At 32.4% G+C, this 21339-nt stretch overlaps 1 protein-coding gene across 1 annotated transcript in view; it reads right to left on the reverse strand.

The window, feature by feature from the left end:
* The window catches only part of LOC128999841 (uncharacterized), a 224257-nt gene that overhangs the window by 185248 nt on the left and 17670 nt on the right, over positions 1–21339 (reverse strand). The gene's annotated exons all lie outside the window — the stretch shown is intronic.

Genomic DNA, 21339 nt, shown 5'->3' on the forward strand with positions numbered 1-21339 from the left:
ATAACACGTATTTTAATTATCAACCATTGAAACTCTAATTTCCATCCCTCAGTGATTGTTTTCTTTTTTAACCACACTTGCATCATGCTATTAAAGCTAAAAATGAAAACAAAACGACGTAGTACCCCTCCAATATGACATAACATGAAGAAATATTTGTAGTGTAGCTTTAATATAGAAAAAATCATAAAATATATTTTCTTGTGAAATATAGATGCATCGGGTTACGTATGAGAGCAAAACTTCGATTTACTCCAACTTTTGGAGTCTAACTTTTGTGTGTATAGAGTGTATGGTACTACAAATTACAGGTTATTGGTTGTTATAGGCTATATTATTTTCATAGATTTATAAATAGTCATAAGAGATTAATGTCTTAAATTGTGTAACATATCCGGTTTTTTTTCTGAAAAACATTTCCAGAATAATTCTTTTTGGATTTATTTGCTATTTAATATTATTTAAAAAAAATTAAATGTTTAATTAATAAGATTTTTAATATTTCCATTTTGCGTGTTTCTTCCAATAAAAACCAGTAATATTATTTTTAATCCGCTATCATTTTGTTCTCATCAACAATACATTCCACTTATTAATTAACACACATATACTATGATAAATATTCAGCATGTTGTATTACATTATTATTTGTGGTGCTTAATTTTTACGCACCACATTTACACCATTTGCACCATTTTTACGCACGTTGTAGTTTTAATTATTTTTATATTTTTGCTTAATTTTTTTTGTGTAAGTGCTGCAATGTTTTTTTCTATTTGATTAATTGAAAACTTTTTTTCAAATCCAATAACAATCATGAAATCTATATATAAGGCAAAGCCCTCACTGACTGACTGACTGACTGACTCACTCACTCACTCATCACTAATTCTCCCACTTCCCATTTACCTAGGAGGCTGAAATTTGGTACACTGATTCTTTAGGCATTAAATAGGAAAACTAAGTTGTTTTTATTCTGATCGGACTCTCGGGCTCCGCCCCAGTGGCTCTGGAGTTTCCCATGTTAACCTTATGAGTACTCATATTTAAATGGAATTAATGAATCTTAACAGCTGTTTCAATTAAACAAGTTGGTTCTATTCTATGATGTACAATAGCATTAAAGTTACAAGGATTACCAACTGGGTGCAGCACTATTATTTTTTTTAAATTTATGACAACAGCTAATTTGCAAAAAAAGGTGACTGAGCGTAGCGAACGAGCTAATCTGAAGGCAAGTGAGCGCAGCGAACGAGCTCCAACCTAAAAAAGGTGAGTGAGCGTAGCGAACGATCTTCAACCAGGACCTGATTGAGCCATGCGAACGAGCTCACTTATGAAGTAAAACGGGGCAAAGCCCGCGGGTACAGCTAGTATAAGCATAAAATAAACTAAGTACAATCCCATTAAGTGACTTCATACAAACCCCATTACCATTAGTGTATGGGGGTTATGGGATTTGCAGGGTGTTCCGTAGGCGTGTTAAACAAGGGGAGCCGCCGAGAGGTGTAGGGAGTGGGAGAGGGGGGATAATTTAGTACCTAGGGGGAGAAAGTTGCCTTACATCTCATCCCACAGGACGCTATCCAGGGCGACTAGGTACAAGACTTTGGCTGCTATACTCGAGTAGACATTACTTTGGGGTTAGAGTTATACACATGTAATAGGCCTGTGCATATTTATTAACTATTGTGTAAATTAAACTATATAGAAATCGAGGATGCAAAGTAATTCAATCATCTGTTTTTGTCATTCATTGTTGTATTAGTTTTAAAAGGTGAAATTAGTTTACATGAGAAAGCATTGAGCTAACTAAGCAAAGTATAATTAAAAGAATGGATATAATAAAAGAGTGCGTTAATATTAGTTTACGCAACGATCGCGTAAAGATAGTGTTAACGACACGAGTAGAAATTTAAGGTACGATCCTTGGGGAGTAAAAACTATTAAACAGTCGTTAAGACTATTTACGCGATTTGCGTACACTACTTTACCTACGACGGTTTTTTTATATTGAATAATCACTACTCATAATTTCTAAAATAGGTTATGTTTTCTTTTACAACCTCTCATTGCCATTGACAGTGATGCAACGAATCATTGTACCAACCACTAATTGCACCACTTATTAACAATTAAATTGATCTTAACAGCTGATTACTTCAAGTTCGAAGCATTACAATTTTACTTATTTTCTCTCAATCCTTGAACCTCATTGGTTAAGTTAACTCGTCTTGTTAAGTACAAAGCTAAAGTAAACAATGCTGTTAAGTGAATCTTAACAATTCTAAGAACTGAACAGAAACGGCTAGTTTAAAAACGGTCGTAGGTAAAAATGTTAACGAACATATCCCATTATCCAACAAGGGCCAAGTATACTGTTGAAGGGTAAGAGGAGTTGTATAGCAAGAGTTTTTTTTTTACATCAAGAGGTGCTATCCCTAGAAATGCAATTCGTAGTTGTTAGTAATGAAAACACATAACATTGTTAGTATGAATTCACAGTATTCATAACGGCAGACCAACGCTACTGCTACTGCATTACAATTGTATACATACGTTAAAATATAAAAGTGAAACAGTCAGTGTTATATATAATACTGTATTGATTATTAACCTGAACAAAGATACAATAACTAACAAAAGGACAGAAAGCAACAATAAGATTAGGGTTTTGAATGTTTCTTTGAAATATCATAATTCTATTTACATCAATATAATTGTAAAACGTCTGCAATGACTATTTATTTAACCCCAGTGTCATTAAAATAATATTAAGAGTAGAATTTCATAGGTATTTAAAATGGAAACACTTATTTTCAAACCTAAATTTATAATGTTTTTCATAATGAACTAGTCGACTGAGTGTAGTGGCTTTTTAAACACCCATAATAGTATTTTTTTTTATAAAGAGTGTAGTAAATATATTAAAAGAAAACTTCCTAATTTCTACCTTTAGAGTTATCCATACTAATAAGTTACTAGGTGCTATTCCATCTTAGTAATATTTCATACCAATTGCAACTATTCATTTTAATTACTTAAATCAAGTCTTAGACAATTGGATAAAAATTATGTTCTAATCATGTTCAGTAGTTAATTTTTGTGTTAAACTGCTGTAAATTGATGTTTAGGAGAAGACGACAGCAGGAACTACCCATCAGTTAATTATTAAAAGAATACTTCCTCATTTCCACCTTTGGATCCATGGACTATACTAATACTACTAGGTGCTATTTCATCCTAGTGATATTTCATACCAATTGCAACCAATAATTTTATTAACTTATATTAACTTATACAATTGGATAAAAATTACATTCTTATCATGTTCCAGAACTAAATTGCTGTAAATTGATGTTTAGGAGAAGACGACAGCAGGAACCACCTAGCAACAGCCAATGAAATAACAAGCGCCTGCAGATACTCAGATGGTAACCGCATTACGCAGTCGTCTGGCAAATTAAAAACCAACCGAATCAAGGAGTTCCAATTTACCTGAGACCTAAGATGCTTTGCGAATATTTCTTATTTCCGTTCCGATTAAGCGAACCCACTTACAAATTGGCTAAAACCAACGATTTCGTTGAAAGCTTAAAAATCAATTTGGAAATATATGTCTTTAAAAGGACTTTGACTTGTTAAATTATTAGAAGATATACGTGACGAGCACCAAACAGGAGAAAGTCAAACTAATATAGTATATAACTAAAGTAGTAGGAAAATAGTGACTTCATTTGCTACATACACTATTTTAGTATTCTAACTTCAGGAGTGTTTTACTCCAGGAGTATTGTAGATTACTCTTCAGAGAAAATTTAAGGTTGGTGTGCACCAGTGTATAGTTGTGTACTAAACTAGTAAGTTAATGATAAATTTGTGCTAAAATGTACTCCTACCCCCTAGTAGGTGTAAGTTATGGAGTATTTAGTTTTAAATAGGGTTAACCATGTTTATTGTTTTCAGTAGATTATATTTTTATTTTAACCATGGATTATGCTGAATATGCCTACATAGACTATTTATTGAATGCACCAAATGCAGTACGGTTCGTGATAAGAGAGACTCTATTGAAATATTAATTACCTATTATTGTTTTATTAGTAAAACAAAAATAAACAAAAAAGTAGAAACTAATTTATACATGAAATAATTTTTTAAAATACCACATTTTTAAACGTCCTAAAAAGTAGAAAATAATTTTAAATATATGGAGAGAATAAATAATACTTGTAAGATTTAAAACCAAAAACGTGGGGCGCATGTAATAGATAATAATAAAGAAGGAGTAGCTGTCGATTTGAAACAAATAAATTAACACAGTACATCGTGTATGTATGATTTACATCTATATTTCCTAATTGAGGTTGAAAATAGCTAATAATAATTCAATCTGTGAAGATTAACGTAAATTAGATATTGCATGTTTATAAACTCCGCATATTTATAAATTAATATTTAACTATTAATTTTATAATCAAAATTATAAAAATAAATATAAATACCCCAACCTGCCGACTAAGCGAATATCCATTTGTCTGAATTGAATTTCAGTTAAATATATTTTAATAACATTAGGTTTAACGAGTACCTAGGTTTGCTGCTACAAGGAAACTAATAAAGTGTGTTTTTGAGTAAAATATTGATAGCTTAAAACAAAATAAATAAATTTGCCAAGTTTGATCAAAATATATTCATAAACAAGCAAACTACATTTGACAATATTCTCCATAAGAATAACAAGGGAATTTTAAATTTACAATTTTTTTAATTTTCTTCGTTACTAATAATCGAACAAAAATACTTTTATATACTATTTTTTTTTTTAAGCTCTTTTAAAAGGTCTAAAGAGAAATTGGGAAATTTTGTGTTTTGAGGGTCAAAAGTGAGAAAAACCAATTTTTTACCCCAAAAAACCCCCTGTAAAGCCCCGTTCCCATGGTCTGATCGTGGTGGTTCGCGAACTCATTCAAGTTTATCCCGCTTTACACCTTTAAACCAAATTTCATCAAAATCGGACAAAAATTACTTAAGTTATCGCGTTCACGGACGTATATACATATATAAAAATTTGAACGAATAGTGTTTTTGGCCTCTGGGGACATCAAAATGAAAAAGTAAATCGGTCCCGGGTCTAGGTCTACCGTGCCACCTACGGTAATAGCTACTTCCCTATAGGGAAATTCGCTAAAAATATAAAATTAAATGAAAATGAAATAATTAAACAAATTAACTATTTGAACACGGAGGTTTTAACAATAAAAAAATATTTTCAACACAAAACTCTTGAAGCTTAATACTAATTTGCACAAAACACAAATAAATATTGCAGTATTTCTATATTTTGAGGTTATGTACTGCGCGGGACTGCACAACTAACAGAGTATTCACAGAAACTACAGAAGTTTCAACTAAAGAAGCATCCTGTACTTGAGCTCTCCAAACAAATCTCCAGTAGTAAAATACTTCTGTAGTTGAATACTTCTTGTGTATTAACTACAGAAGTTTCACTTACTAATGTAGTATATTTTACTGATTTGGTGCTCGTCACCCTCTGGGTATATCTTCTAATACTTGGGTCTTCATTAAGTTTGAATTTAGTATTTGTATTAAGTACATTAAGTATTTGTTAAAATTATTAAATTTAACAAGTCAAAGTCCTTTTAAAGACATATACTTCCACATTGATTTTCAAGCTTTCAACGAAATTGTTGGTTTTAGCCAATTTGTAAGTGGGTTCGCTTAATCGGAACGGAAATAAGAAAATATTCGTAAAGCATCTTAGGTCTCAGGTAAATTGGAACTCCTTGATTCGGTTGGTTTTTAATTTGCCAGACGACTGCGTAATGCGGTTACCATCTGAGTATCTGCAGGCGCTTGTTATTTCATTGACTGTTGCTAGGTGATTCCTGCTATCGAATGTACAGCAATTCAATTCTGGAAAATGATTATATTTATCCAATTGTAAAAGACTTAATATAAGTGATTAAAATGAATAGTTGAAATTGGTCTGAAATATTACAAGGATGAAATAGCACCTAGTAGTAACTTATTAGTATAATTATGGATAACTCCTAAAAGTGGATATTAGGAAGTATTCTTTTAATAATTTACTACACTGTCTATTAAGAAAGTCTTACTATTATGGGCATTTAAAATGCCACTATACTCAGCCGACTAGTTCATTATGAAACACATTACACAACAGTGTTCAAAAAAGGTGGGGACATTAATTTACGTAGTGATTCCTTGGGTCAAAATAAATAAAAAATTATGAATAACATTTTTTCCTAAATCAATTCGTTAACAAGATATCCACCATTTTGTATTTTTTATATAAACATGTTTTCTTTGATTTTCTTCAACCAATATTTATGACATTTGGTGGGCATGTTACGGTACAAGAAACCCGTATTAGAAAAACAATTCATCTTGATTCAACTTAGAATTTCAAAATGGCAGCCATTTTAATTATTTAAACTTAAATTACAAAAAAAAATTGCTGGTTGTATGGAAAAATGTCAAGAACACTTTTATTAAGCATTATTATCTCCCTAAGAAAAATCTGAAATATTAAGATTTTTATATGTAAAATGGGGCAAACCTGACTAGCTTAACCTTATTCTACCCCATTTTACAACAAAAAATTGTAATATTTCAACTATTTCTTATCTTATTTTTTCATACAAGCAGCCATTTATATAGTAATCTAAGTTTAAAAATTAAAACGGTCACCATTTTTAAATCTTTTGTACACGGGTCTCTTCTACCTTAACTTACATACCAAGTTTCATAAAGATCGGTTAAAAACATTCAAAGATACAAATCTTTATGTAAAAAAAAACATAATGGCAGATATCTGATTAACGAAGCGATTTTGGAAAAAAAATTTTATTCTTGATTTTCTCTTTATTATGACCCAAGGAATCACTACGTAAATTATGTCCCCACCTTTTTTGAACACCCTCTATAAAAATACATTAGTAAGGTTAAAAAGCTACAGATATTTAGGTAAATCATTTCCAAAAATACTTTAATTGGTTTTACTTTATTCTCACGGGTTATTAATTTATAAATTTATTAATCACTATCTACAACATTGATAAATTATTTATCAATTATTTACGAAATACTCTAGCCTAAAATTAAAATCTTGGCTCCCTAGGTACTTAAAGCATTAAAAAATTTATTAAAACTATACTCGCTGACGAAACTAAATTCATGGTTCGAAACTAAATTACTCTAAGAAACTTTTTGATGAAACGAAAACCAAATTGCTTATCCGATGTGCTAGCTAAAACCAGAAATCACCCTATGCTGTGTTGTGTTTTATAATTTGCTACAATGTAAGAACTCAAATTCAACTACTGTACTTATAAACGTATTGCTACAAAAAAATAAGCAAATCTAGACATTTTGTTGAAAGCAAATAGTTGTGTGATACTTGATATCAAAGTGTGTATTTTATCAGTAAGACCAGAGTGTTAGCTTTAGGCGGGAGTTGTACGTTACCGGAAGGTTGGTAAGGGATGTTTTTGTTTCCAGGGGGGATGATGAAGTACAGGGGTTGAACCCTCTGTTGGCTCAACTCCAGGGATCCTGGAATTGGAGTTTAATTGAGAAACTGGTATATTTACAAACGCTTGGCATGTTTTAAGCTTTTAAATGTGAAGAACACGTGTTATTCCAATAATATGGATGTAAGATCTGTAATCGTTTAACTAACACACTTGGAGCGATCTTATTTTATGTAAAAAAAACCTAGGGAATTTTATCTTCAACTAGGTTGGTGTATGTTTTTGTTCAAGATATTGCCGGATGGGGGAAATTATTTATCAAAGTTTTTCATTTTAGCGAATTTGTCTCACAGAAGATAAGCTATTACCGTAGGTCTCATGGTAAGACCTAGATGCGGCACCGATTTATTTTTCGTTTTGAGGTCCCCAGAGATCAAAACATCATCAGTTCAAATTCATATATGTGTTTTAGCACGATAACTCGATGAAAAATGATTCAATTTTGATGAAATTTGACACAAACGTGTAAACCTACATTTATTGGAACAGTTTGCGAGCCAGCTTGATCAGACTATGGGAACAGGGGTTTATGGGGGGTTCTATGGGGTAAAAATTGGGTTTTCTCATTTTTGACCCTAAAAACATAATTTATTTCCAGACCATTTTGTAGAGCTTTAAAAATAAGTAATTTAGTATAACTAAGCGTTGTTGTAGGACAAACGGTTATGCATACAATTCAAATAATTTTTAAGTTTTAAATTCCCATGATATTCTTATGGGAGATAAATCAATTGTTGTAGTTAGCTTGTTTATTGATATGGTTCAATCAAATTTGGCAATTTTGTTTACTTCATACTAAGCCACTAAAATTTCAATAAAAATCCTTACCTGTAGCAGTAAATCTAAAATAAAATTTATGTTAGTATAAATCCAGTCAGGTAAATGGAAATTCGCTTAGTCTGCAGGTTTGCTGCGGCGTGGCATTTTTCTTAAAGAACATAGATATTGGATATTAGAGTGGAATTGAATTTTTACACGTTAAATGTTTACATACGCTTTCGATTACTAATCACTAATACAAGTAAATATTATGTTTTGCAGTTTTACAGATATTGAGGGAAATTTGCTTTTAATATTATTGTTATTGATTCTTATTGGATGCATAGAATGTCAAGGTTATAAATAACATTGATACTTAGTATATAACGATTGTATTGAACATGATGCACATAACAGTTTGCGGATGGAAGTGTCTCATAGACATATTGACGTCATGTTCCGCCAAATGACCCCTGTTGCAATTTTATACCCCATTGCATTAAATGAGAAACGCGACAAGAAACTCATAATATATGACAGTTCTATAAATACGCTCCAGTACTGATATAGACATTACAAGGAATTTTGTATTTGATATTCTATAGGTATCCAATTTTAAATTAACACAATTTTGTGGTCGAATTTAGTTAATAATACACCATATTTCAACCAAAACTTCATTGATGGTAGATATTTAGCTCAATGATTGTGTAACACTAATTGTATCCATCCAGTTATCCAAAGTACAGAGTAAATTGCACTGTATTTCTAGATGATAAATAAATGTACTGTAGGAAATCACGGCGTTAAAACATTATTTAACTGGGAAAATGATAAAGAAAACCCCCGATTCTCTAGTTTTCTTGAATAATTCCTACTTCAGGCGGTTTCCTAGCTATTGGCTTACGTATCTATTAGACTGAGAATATTAATTAACATTTATTGCAAAATGCGTACAGGACAAAAAAGTGAGCTAGTAAAAACGTTTAAATCAAAATAAAATTGAAAGAGAATAATTCCCCTTTAAAACAGACCTACCTAAACTAGGGACAGCTAGTCGGGTATTCCTGAATTGCACCATCTACTCTCAAGGAAGCCACCTGATACGTGTATTAACTGCACCAAGTGGCGGCCCTCTTTGACTATAATTGAATAGGTTAGGTTAGACTAGGATAGGTTAAGTTAGGTTAGGATGTCACATAAACAAGGACATTCCTTCTGCCGGCAACTCACCCCTACCTGGCTTGGGCTTGGCGCAACTAAGGAACGTTTTTGGGACCCTTTGAGGGCTTGGCGCAATTAAGGAACTCTTTGGTGCAAGCACGACCTAAACAAGTAGAGTACCGAGTAGAGCTAGAACAGACAAATTGTTGGATGTAAACATCAAAATAAACAAATCTACTTCGAGATCTCTAAATACACCAATGTTCCACCCCGAATGCCATCTAACGTGTTCAGGATGGTTCAGGATCAAAAAATCTCTACTGTACAGGTAAAATACACAGATAACGTCACTGAGTAAGGGAAATTGGGGAAAGAAGAGGGTACGCAGCTGAAACGTTGAAGTTTATAAACTTAATTTCCGGTTGTCAGAAACATAAGTCAAGTGTAACCCTAGTCATGACACTGATAGCGTATAATGTTTGTATCTCAGAGTAATTCAATGTTACGACAACTTTGAGAGTGTGAACGCCGAAAACTTGTGGTTGTCTTTCACACTTTCCTTCACTCGCTCTACTTCTCACTGACTCATTTTGCTCGAGATATTCTTATAACGTCTTTCACTGGTAGTAACGAAATGCAACCTAATGATTCGTGTTAGTTTTTGATTTCTATTGATTAGGTAAAATGGTGGATAATGGAGTATGGAGAGGTCTTAAAGTCCCCAAGAACTTGTTTTCTGAAATATAAGTAGGTATTTCAATAATGTTCAACTTGGTGCAATATTTCACTTAATATCACTTTACGAAATCAAAAAGAGCAAAACACAGAAATAAATACAGATACAACGAGACAGTTTAACACGCCAAGTAAAAAAAAAACCCCCCTCCAGTTACCTTACAAAGTGAGTTTCCTTACACTGATGATAGCACAAGTACTTAATTGCTGCATTTACTGACTTACTTGCCGCACTCATTTTTTGCCACACTCCAGTATTCCAACCAAACCACACCAAACAGTGTACTTTTATTAGGCACGTAATAAGTGTACGCTTGAAAATAAGTTGGCAACACTTAAAGATATTACGACTACGATCAGCTGCTGCAGCGTTTCCCATTTCGTTCAACGTTTGGATTTAACCTTTGACTATTAATACTTAACCTAAAAACGTGTTGTATAGTGTTTTAAGTACGTTTTCGGAGATCCCATACGACTTCTTTTTAGATTCTAAAACACACAGTGGGATGTATACTTCTATCCACAGACTAAAACTGTGTACTTAACAAGTTATTTACTTCTAATTCCCCTCCTGATAACTTCGTTGGCAGCTTTGTTTAAATTGCGCGAAAGCGAGTTTTACCCCAATGAAGATAATAAACACTCAAGGGTGGGAGCTAATTTTCAACGCAGATTTAACATCAAGACGTCCTCAGCGACGCTTGTGCCAGTAAGGGGCGGCTCCCTAGTCTCTAGGGAACACCCCCTACCTGAACTAACGTCCCTACATCAGGGAGGTGCGTTTCGCTACAAATATATTGACGTTTTATTACACAAATGGCATTTTGTACGTGTTTTTGCTACCGATCCAAATCTTGGTCTTGTGTTAGACAGCACTATTATAGATAGGTAAACAAGAAATTACGCCTGGGACCAGTACATATCTCGGGATTGAACTAGCAACCTTCAGTCTCGAAGGTGAGCACAATAGCCACTCTATTCCAACCGTTCCAGATTAGTGAACTTTGACTTTGAATACTGCGAGAATACTTCTAATCCTATTAAAAATGTAAATCATATTTTTTATGAATTTTTAATGTCCAGTTACTTTAGGTGCTCTTGTAATCTTCCTTTATTATTTTAAAGTAAATATTACAGTGTGTAATGGATTTTTGTTATAATTCAAGGGTAGCAACAGTTTTAAAGAGGGTGAATCACCACGAAACAACAGACAACACATTTTAACGTACACTACATTATATCGAACAGATACAAAACTGATGATTAATTATCTTAGTCTTAAGGTTAAATTAATGGATATTCCGCAGTGTTTTAAACTGTACTACTTTTCGCGATGTAAAGAAACTCCTCCCGCTGATCCATAAGGTTTTAAAATATTGTTGAATTTATAGTATTACCTCTGCAACAACAAGCCAAACGAAATTTACATTTGCGTGAGCAGTGCAATCTAAGGGAAGTTGATGGGCGATTTTGTGTTTTGTCAGCTATTTGTATTTCAAAGTTTCAGAGTGAGTTTGGTCACGACAGTTTTGTTAGTTCCTGGTCCCAAAACATGCTAGGATATTCCCGTAAATAATTAGAAGAAAATTATTTATAGAACATGCCTTATATAATTTCGTATTTTTGGTCATTCACTCAGCTTTAAAATACCCTTAAGAGCTTTATATTCTTAGAAAAAATTGTATCTAGGCGTAAGATAGGTTACACTGTTTTTGCACAGTAAAAGTTATTTATAACTCCACTGATTGGAAAGAAGATTAAATAAAAAATTAAAAAAAATAATTTCTAGCTAAGTAGTTTAATGATTATAAAAATATTTATAGCATGTGTCAGGTAAAAGTCAAAGATGGTAATGAAATTTTACTTTTAACACAGTCAAAGGTGAACTGTGGTGGCACACGTACAACTATTATGAGGGCGTCAATAATTAAAAACATACTGTACAAATTATGATTGAATATAAGTACAGTAGGTAATTTAAAATATAAAGGGTGGAATATCATTTAAATTTAAGAAAATTGAAAGAAGCAAACGTGTACAAGGATTCCCTAGCGTCTTCATTCCTCAAGTTTTTAATTTGCCAGACCGTGTCTCTAGTTGTTAGCTGCTGCGGTTTGTTCAGTATTTTTATTGCTTTATATTTTCACACCTACATAGCACACTTAAGAGTATCACGTGCTTTTTATTGCAGATTGCACGATAGTGACATTAAAATTTGAACACAAAGAAGCACAAATGATTTTTCCAACAGTTACCTGACAAAGTGGGCTTTCTTGCATTGATTATAGCACGCCATGTAGCTAATTGCTGCATTTACTTACTTTTGTCGCACTCTTTTTTGCCGCACTAGTATTCCAACCAAACAACACAAAACAGTGTGCTTTTATTATATACGTAATCCGTGTACGCTTGAAAATAGGTTGGCAACACTTAAAGATAATACAAACGATCAGCTGGTGCAGCGTTTCTCATTTCGTCCAAAGTTTGGATTTATCCTAACCTAAAAACTTGTTAAATAGTGTTTGAAAGACTAATTATTTCTATGCTCAGTAATAACTGTAGGAAAAATATTATGTGTAACACGAGTGCAAATTGTCTTTGCTGCACTCGAGAAACTTCCCACACTAGTGCAGAAAATTGCCACTTTGCACACCAGTTACAAAAATAACTATTCTTGGTTTTTCAATAGACGTGTATACTATGTGTAAGTATATAGTATTTTTAGTAATAGTATTTTTTAAATTATGTAAAACAGTAATGTAAGCTTGTCTAAATCACGTTAAATACACCTGCACTTTCTATCCCGAGATTAATATTTTCAATAAAATATTTTGTTAATCGCTAGCTTTTTCGTTGCCATAAAACTTCAAACATGTAGCAGTGATCAACTTTTATTTCTAAAATACATTGTCGTAAACTGCTCAGATTAACGTAAAGTACTACTTTACAATGTTATACCATCGATTGGTATTTCAAACAGCTATACTGCGTATAACCGCGAAATCAGCCAACGACCATACGTGAGGAAAATCCCAGCTGTGGCAGTAAATTCTGATATCAGCTGGGAACGTTTTATTGAAACACTAAATCGCAGAGCCGAGCTGGCCATGGCGAGATATCTCTGTAGGTCTGTCGTGGGAATGTTAACTGTGCATTCTGGTACTGTAGTGGCTTTACAGAATAATCTGAAAATGTTATAAGTTGAGGAGTCGCCAATTAAATACTCCTTGGATATTTCTTAATAAATCAGATGAAACAATTAGAATCCATTGTATTGGAAAACAAAATTGGAATGGATTCACTTTTCGGTATTTACATTGACTCAATAACTGATCAGGTATACAAATGTTTACCCATTTCTAGAATAGCTAGATATCAGAAATTTTTGACGATTATGGGTTCCAACAAACCACCAGAAAAATGTCCAAAAGTTACATTTAAAATTTTACCCCTCCCCCCAAAAAATCAAAATGGAGGATTCTTTTAAATATAAAAAATACATTTTTGTAAAACGACTATAATTCAAAAACGGTAAGAAAAAGAAAGGAAGAAAAGAAGAAGAGAAGGGATGAGGAACGGCTAAGAGTTGAATGCATTTTTATGGTCACGAATTAAATTTTCCTCAAATCCCTTGGGCGTTTTCCGAAAGTATTACCCCTTCACCCCCAAAAACGACCTACTTCCAAAAAATTTTCAATTTCTTCAATCTTTTACGTGTTTTTATTTTTGAAATTACTTTTCAGACATATATTTACGTGCTTTTAATGCTCCCAACTTTGAAGGAAAATCCCACAAGTAACATTTCCAAATTTTAACCTCCTCAAAAAAGTGTTAACAAAAAATTGATTTTAACAAAAAAGTTTTGTTTGCGTAGCCCCCAACTTGTGTTCATGTCTACTGTATAGTATCTAATGCTGAACTTAAACCTTTGATGAAATCACAGCTTTTGATTTTAAAATAAGAGTTTGTTTATAAAGGTGAACTATACAGGGTTGCATTAGATGATTGGTGCAGTTAAAATTCAGAATATTTAATACCACTAGAAAACTTGCTACACCTGCTTAATCGTAAATTTTCCTACCTGAATGCACATAGTTAACCTAACAGGTATACAACTATCAAACCCTTTTTAATTACAAAATAAGTCCCAACATATTTTAAATAATACTATAAAATGTATAGATAACTAAGGTTGTAATTACAAAACAATACCAACCTAGACGCCACGAGACGACTACAACAGGTATAATGACGAGACTGACTCAACAAAAAAACCAACAATGAGTCAGCTGATCGTATTGTGTCAGGGGTGCCAACATAGTACATTAAATACCCTCCCTTGCCTCTAATTAGTACTGTATAAAGGAAAAAATATTACTTTAAGAATAGTTAATAAATTCTAGTAATTAGGTACCGGTATGTTTTTTAATTGCTGGTACACCTTTTATTTATTAAGAATATATACTTTTTTATTGTTTATTAGTTATGATTCAGTAAAATTGTATTCGAAAATTTTGTCTAGGTTCCCAATGAAAAACGTCTTTAAAAACCCCATCTATGTCTTAAAAATGCTTTAGAAAATGAATAATTTAAAAGATTATCCATAAGGTTAAATATCTTTAACTATCAAGTGTACGTCAAACTTTTTACAGACACACACTGTTAAAAAAACGAATTAATCCCCTTAAATAATATCTTTCGTATAACAATAATATAATTTTAAACAAAAAACATAACAACCTGTTTTCAGTTAGATGAAATAAATTATTTACTGAAGAAAGCTGTAAATGAAACCAATATTATTGCATTATTTAACCTCAGGTTTTGTGTACGTACGAATAACCATTTTAAAAACATTGTATCAATATTCGACTACAGAATTTACCACACGGCGCGGGTAGGCAAAACAGATACAGCATATATGTGGTATCACTCATATGAAGGCGGTTGTGACCCGAAACCCGCCGTTGCACTGTCAATATAATAACTTTTTATTGGTAAACCATTTTCGAATATGACATATTTGAGTTATCGTCAGTTCTATGTATTTATTTGTAGATGTCACAGTGTTTTTGAGGTTTGTTCCTGTTATTACTAGTTGTTCCTATAGGGAAACCTACTATTTGATTACCTAACTAATTTAATGCCAATAGATTTAACCGTAATAGGATACGCAATAGTTTATGGACCCTTAAACAGCTCAGGGCTATGCCCCTAGTGTTCGTAATAAATGTTTAGCTTTTTTTAAAATAATTTGATGGTTATTTTCTTTTAAAACAGTAATACAATTATGTGAATATTTACTACTATGTATTTTACTTATCACTGTTTTACTTCCGATTCCCTCAAAGCTGCAAAAAATATGTTTAACTATGTGGTAGAATTTTGCCCTTTAATGAAGCCAGTTACTACAAAAACATAACGATTGGTCATGTTTTGTGCAGCATTTTTTGGAAACTAATTTTTATAATGTAATATGCTCATATCCTTTACAATGCACTGTTAAACCTACTTATGGGAGAAGCTTGGATTATATTTATAGCAAGACATTAAACAACACGTCAAATACAAGATCAAGCCAAATACATTGATCCTATATACAATGTAACATTTCAATATAACCTGAAGATCGAAGAAATGTATTACACTGCAGTTTGTGTTAAACGAACCATCATATCCCTTCCAGACTACAAAAAAGATTGTGTAAAATACAGACTTCTGAAATACGTTCCATGATTCTGTTAGATGGATTAAAATTTGGAAATTGTGGACGATTTACCTTATTCTGATTTTCTATAATTGTTTACTATTAAGTCCAGCCATGTAGACAAATATGATTGGATAAATGCTGTTCTTTAAATATCATAGATGGAGATTAAAAACGTGAGTAGAGTAGAACTAACCATAAAACATTAACAAAACTTTACATTTTGGTGTTAAATGAACATTCAATACTATAAGTAGTTGAGTTTTCTGTTGAATTAAACATATTTTAGATTCATCAAAATAAATTGAATAAAACAAATTTTAATTTTCACCTGGCATTGTACTGTTCACCACACTACATGAAGTAAGTGTAACTTTACAATACTGGCTTAACTTTGTAAACTTCATAAAGTTACATGAACTTTATGTCTAAAACACGGAGATGTTCTGACATATTTACAGTGAAGTATGTAACTTCTTGTCTAACACAACGTACGAAATTACACCCTTTTGTTGTCCGGACACAAAACTGTTTATCTGTTTGGAGGACTGTGCAATCGTATAACTATGGTAATATTAGTATTATGTTTTTGTAAGCCTTTGAACAGTTTTAAATGCTCTTTTAAATTTTGATGGAAATCTAAAAAAAAATCATTAAAAAAGTAAAAAAAAAAATAAGAGTACGTAAATTTCATCAGTATAAATGTTAACTTTAAAAACAGCAACTAGACTTTTCGTCTCATTGGAAATGTTATTGTGAACAGACTATTTTTAGATTGTCTTCAGTTAATTCGATTCATATATAGGTAGGCCTACTGTATGTTAAATATATACAATAAAAAGATAGGTCAGCCTAATTTCAAACCTACCGTGATTTTCTCTTGTTCAGTAACAACAAAGGACATGCAATAGTTTAGAATACAATACAACTTTTTTGCTAAAACTTGATTTAAATTGTTAAGAATGAAGTAGTTACCCATCTCACCCCATTATAAACCGAACAAAAGGATTCCTTAAAATTTATCTAATGGAACATGTTAAAACTATGACTTAAGGCAAAAATTAACCAAACACGGTAAATCGACGACTTTGTAAAAAAAATGCTTGCAAAATGTTGTACCTCCTCTAAAAAAAATAATAAAATTCTCAACATCAAATATAATAAAAATAACCCGATTATCAAACGTATATTGAATCTCTAAGCCAATTATAGGGATATATTATAACTAACTAACAAACGTAGATGTTTTAAATTTTTATTGGTTAATTGCAATTAGTACTTTCCATACTACAAACAACCAACATAGGTACATTTATTTAATTCTTTACAAACGTTTTGCACATCGAACACAAGCCAGAGAGTTTAAAACAGCACAATTGGTGTTAGTTTGCATAACAAAAGCCAGACAACAATAACAATAGAAGGTTTCAACAATAACAAGTGTAACTCGCCGCTGATCCTAAATAAACCTCCTCCCCGGCTCTGGGCAAATTGTTGTGCTTTAGTGCACGTGTTTCAGGCATAAAGAGTGAGCTTTGGAAAGGTGTGAAAACTCATTTCGTTTTATGTTTTAAGTAGGTTGACATTCTAATGAAATACTTAGCAGACTTGGTTAAGTGTTGTAGTTGTATTAGCGAATTTCCCATATAAGGAATAGGCTATTACCGTAGGTCTCATGGTAAGACCTGGACCCCGGACCGAATTACTTTTTCGTTTTAAAGGTCCCATGACAACTTAATACGATAACTCGAGCAACAATTGATCCGATTTAGGTGAAATTCGGTATAAACGAATAAACCTACATTTATTCGTACGTGTTCGTGAACCAGCATAAACCATGGGAACGGGGTTTATCGGGGAATTTTATGGAGTAAAATGGATTTTTCCCATTTTTGACCCTAAAAACAAAATATTTTGCAAATTCTTTCCAAACCATTTTGTAGAGCTTAAAAATACATACTTTAGTATATTCAAGCGCTGTTGTATGCATCACATTTATGGAAATATTTTAGTAAAAATGTAATCAGACAAGTTGAAATTCTCGTAGTCTTCAGGTTTGCTGCGACGGGGGTATTTTTCAGTAGGATGTGTTTTTATTCTAGTCCTAACTAAAATTTTACAACTATTTAAGGAAAACGAAACCTAACATCAATTTTGCAAATTCTTACAATAGCTAAGTTACTAAAGGTATTAATTTGCTTAGCTTTTTAGCTATTTTTTTATCAAACGATTATCAAACTCATAAGCTACAAATTGAATTGTTTTGTTATTGACAGTTTTGAAAACCTAAAAGTAATATATATTTTGGAAAGGAAAGAAATAAACAAATATTTCACACTGGCAGTTTTACGAGAGGCTAAATCCCTTACGTGCTTCGTGTTGTGGGATTAATATTATCATCTCTGGTGGTTGCCCACTGGATATAGGTGCTTGAAAATACTAACAAATTTAGTTAATTGTTTTTATAAAATTTTTCAAATTGATATTAATAAATAATCACTGTATCAACAACATTGTGCAACCTTTATTATATATATTGTTTTATTTAAAATCGAAACGTGGTTAGACATTTAACAAATCTTAAAAAGCATTTTTTACCAATTCAAGAAGTAAATACCATTATTAAAACAATGCATTTGTTGTAATGTAAAATTCTGTTGTTGGAATGTGAATTATTTTCATGTTTTATTTAGGGTAAGTAATTTTTTTTTGGCTTGTAGTTTTGTAAAAATTACATTCGTGTTAAATGTGCAATATAAGTAAAATTATATGTTCGAACTCTTTGTAAATTTAATAAATATGGAAATGGTTTTTAAATATATCTTTGTTAATATTATTACAAGTATTGAGAAGTTTTCATCATACATTAGATTTCTAGTGTGTTGTGATTTAGTACTCAAGTCTTAAGAGCTTTGGTTTATTTAGTTTGATACACTTAAAAAAACCCAAGTGAATTATAATATTTCAAATATTATTTACTAATCAACTTGTATTTCAGTTGTTACATCTTTTCCATTGGTGATAAGCGGGATTTGAACCCGGGACCTTAGTGACAGAAGTGCTACGCTCTACCACTAGATCATATCATTTCCCTGTGTTTGCTGAAATACCGTAGTTGTCAATTACAACAGTTTTTTTTAACATTCTTAAACATAATCAAGGCTTATTAACTCAAACAATCTTTCATTTCTAATAATAATTTTTGTGAAAGTACACTGTTTTGAGTTTACCAGTTTAAAACAATATCAAGACTATGTTGTAGTCTTTACTGCACACCAAAGGTATAAATTCAACTTCATTGATCGGAAGTATTCCTTCAGCCTTGACACCAAAGGAAACACTTTATTCAAGTCAAGGGCGTAGTTTTTCACCGTTGTAAACTACCTCTCCTTGTATTTGTCCGTGTTGTCCAAGCATTGATGGATCGCACCTCCCCCCCACCCCCCCAGCACTACTGTAAGGACGGTATTCCCAAGAAATGCTCCTTGGATCAATTTGTCCACACACAATGTCCCCCAGGTGATGTTTCCCCTCCAAGTCTAAACATTTGTCACTGATGGTGGGTGTTCTATCGATTCTGATGCGTCTATCTTTTACCAGTCCTTTTTAGAATTAAGCTGCTTCAATAAGGTGAAATTAGTTTGAAGACTTTAAAAAAATAGTGTTTCAGTTTAGTTCTTAGAATTTTTAAGTTTCACACAACAGCATAGTTTCACTTTAAAAAATGGATAACGGACCAACGAGGTTCAAGGATTGAGAGAAAAAGAAGGAAAATGTTTATGATTCGAACTTCAACTAACCAGCTGTTCAGGCCAATTTAATTGTTGAGTGGTGCAATTGGTGTTTGGGGTTGGTACAATGTTTCGTTGCAGTGGCAATGAGAGGTAATAAACGAATACATAACCTCTCTTAGAAGTTTTGAGTAGTGATTTTAGTAATTCAAACACTGTCGTACCTCGCAAGTATTGTACGCAACTCGCGTAAATACACTCTTCTAAAGACACTCGTAGAAGTTTTTAAGGCACCCGCCAAGGCTCGTACCTTAAATTTTCTACTAGTGTCGTTAACACTATCTTCACGCAATCGTTGCGTAAACTACTATTCATCGACTGGTCCTAGAGTTTTGTAATTTTGTAGTCTGTTCCGTGGCGTGTCTAATCATAAAATATGTATGTCCACATTTTTATGATTCTATATCCGATATTAAAATCTTCTTAAGTTATTCCCGTTACAACATGTTAGTAATTCTCGAGCTATGCAACCTCTACAAAATTCTTTTTTGAATGAAACACAAGGTACTTGTAGAGAACGAAAAGTTTATCTCGTTGCTAAGAATCATTCCCGTGAGAGATCTGAGAAATTATTATGAAACAATGAGAAACAATGGGACGCTTGTAGGATTGTCTTGTAAACAATTGTCTTGGGATTTTAAGTTGTGATTTAAACATTGAAATAATATACAGTTTTAGGAATACCATAAAAACATGTATCACGGATTAAAGACACTTATTTCAAAATAAAACTTTGTTTTGTTTAACCTTTAAACAGTTCTAGCCTGTTAGAAGAAAGTTACGTATATCCAAGATTTTCTTGTCACATTGAAGTGCTTATATCAATTAGTTTTGCACAATTAATCTATACTCAGCTAAAAAACGCAAATATAATTTTTCCCTAGGACGCTGGGTACGAGCCCGGAATTGTTTTTCACATTACTTCTGGCTAGACCTAGGGGTTGCGACATTATCACATGGATAAAATCCATTGGTGATTTGGCGGGATTTGAACCCGGGAACTATGGAACCGAAGTCCCGCGCTCTAACCACTAGACCAGCTCCCCAAACGCAAATATAATGGTTTTTTGAAGATTTTGATTGAATAGAGGGATTTTCGTTGAAAAATACAACACATAAATGATGTGGCCGAATGTCACAGATTATTTCAACAGTTCGACGTTGTTTTCACATGACAGTTTATACACGTTCAGTCTTGTTCAGGCTGTTTGCTGACACCGTACATTGTACATTGTACACAACCCTCAGGGGAAGAGGGATAGAGAGAGTAACATGAGGAGAGGTTGAATTTCACTCTGAACCACGCGTGTGAATTGGAAGGAAAATTATGAATCGGTAACCTTGTGGAAAACAACACACTCGAGCAAAAATTATCCTATTTTGAGCAAATTTGGTATACACGTGTAAACCTACCATGGGAACGGGGGTTTATAGGTCGTTTTATGGGGTAAAAATCGGCTTTTCTCATTTTTGACCCTAAAAACATAAAATTCTTTCAAATATTTTGTAGAGCGTAAAAACAAATTATTTAGTATATTGAAGCGTTATTATGCGCCTAATGGTTACGGAGAAAATTACAAAAAAATGTAAATTTAAAATTCCCTTG

The sequence above is a fragment of the Macrosteles quadrilineatus genome, unplaced genomic scaffold (genome assembly GCF_028750875.1).
Source record: "Macrosteles quadrilineatus isolate MER2022 unplaced genomic scaffold, UCM_ALF_1.0 Scaffold_8__2_contigs__length_117827958, whole genome shotgun sequence".
In the NCBI taxonomy this organism is placed as follows: domain Eukaryota; kingdom Metazoa; phylum Arthropoda; class Insecta; order Hemiptera; family Cicadellidae; genus Macrosteles; species Macrosteles quadrilineatus.